Here is a 1041-nt window from a genome sequence, read left to right as displayed (position 1 = left end):
TTTATCCAAGTTTTTCTTTCTTGTTTTTTTTTTTTTTTTTTTTTTTTTTTTTTTTTTTTTTTTTATATTTTTATATTTGTTATTTTATTTTCACTCCACATTTCTGATTTTCAGATGACATTTTTCAAATTGTCTTTCAAAGATCACATCCTCTTCACTTCAAGCCCATTACAAATGCTCCATCTTGACGCACCCCTTGGCTAATACAAATGTTGTCAATGTGCATACAGATCAATTATAGCTTTTCTCTGGAGAGAAAAGCTAAGATGCTTTTAAATCATCTTAGGGAGTTAACAATCCATCAGAACCCCCTAATGAAAATTAACACCACCCATGTGACCTCCTTGGCCAATCCTGTGGGAGGAATCAAAGCCACCTTTTCTTCCCCCTAATGCTTTGTTCCCCCTACAGTATATTAATCTGAGTGCTTGCCACCATAAGTTAGAACTGAAGAAGCCTCTTGGATGAGAGGAGTAAAACCAATTAAATGTTCTACTCCAAAGGTTGCATCCTTTTTTTCAAAACTTCTATTTTAATTTTTTTATTTTTTTATTTCCATTTGCAAAGTGTGTTTTGCTTATAACGATAATGGAACAAAGGCAGCCCATAAACCACAAAGAGAGCGACCCCAGCTGGCTGTATTCAGGACGTATTGGTTCTAACCTGGGACTTGGCTGAAACCTGATGCAACTCTTGGAGAGATGTTTGTTACCAGAAAGGTGCAGTAATGGAGAAAGGAAGAAGATCAGGATGATGCTTTTGGACCCAAAAGATGACAGAAAACAATGTCCTAGTATTCTAGAGGCATCCTGAAGTTCAGGTGCTGAGATGGATTGCATGGCAGAAGTAATTGTTGATCATGATCTATAAAATGTCAGTTTCCATTGTTGAAACAATTAATAGATTTAGATCCTTCTTGTTTGACACAAAATTGGCAGGGTCAACTTCCAGTTTCGTCACCATCTTATCCAATTCATACTAGAGATGTCCCGATCCAGGTTTTTGCACTTCCGATCCGATACCGATATTGTTTTTGGACTT

General features: G+C 36.5%; 1 protein-coding gene across 1 annotated transcript in view; it reads left to right on the top strand.

Moving 5' to 3' along the window:
* Window positions 1-1041, top strand: part of LOC107082987 (rac GTPase-activating protein 1-like) — a 14344-nt gene that overhangs the window by 3426 nt on the left and 9877 nt on the right. The window lies entirely within an intron of this gene.

The sequence above is a fragment of the Cyprinodon variegatus genome, unplaced genomic scaffold (assembly GCF_000732505.1).
Source record: "Cyprinodon variegatus isolate N-32 unplaced genomic scaffold, C_variegatus-1.0 Scaffold66, whole genome shotgun sequence".
In the NCBI taxonomy this organism is placed as follows: Eukaryota; Metazoa; Chordata; class Actinopteri; order Cyprinodontiformes; family Cyprinodontidae; genus Cyprinodon; species Cyprinodon variegatus.
Note: the sequence above shows the minus strand (reverse complement) of the source record. Positions and strands in the feature narration are given on the sequence as shown.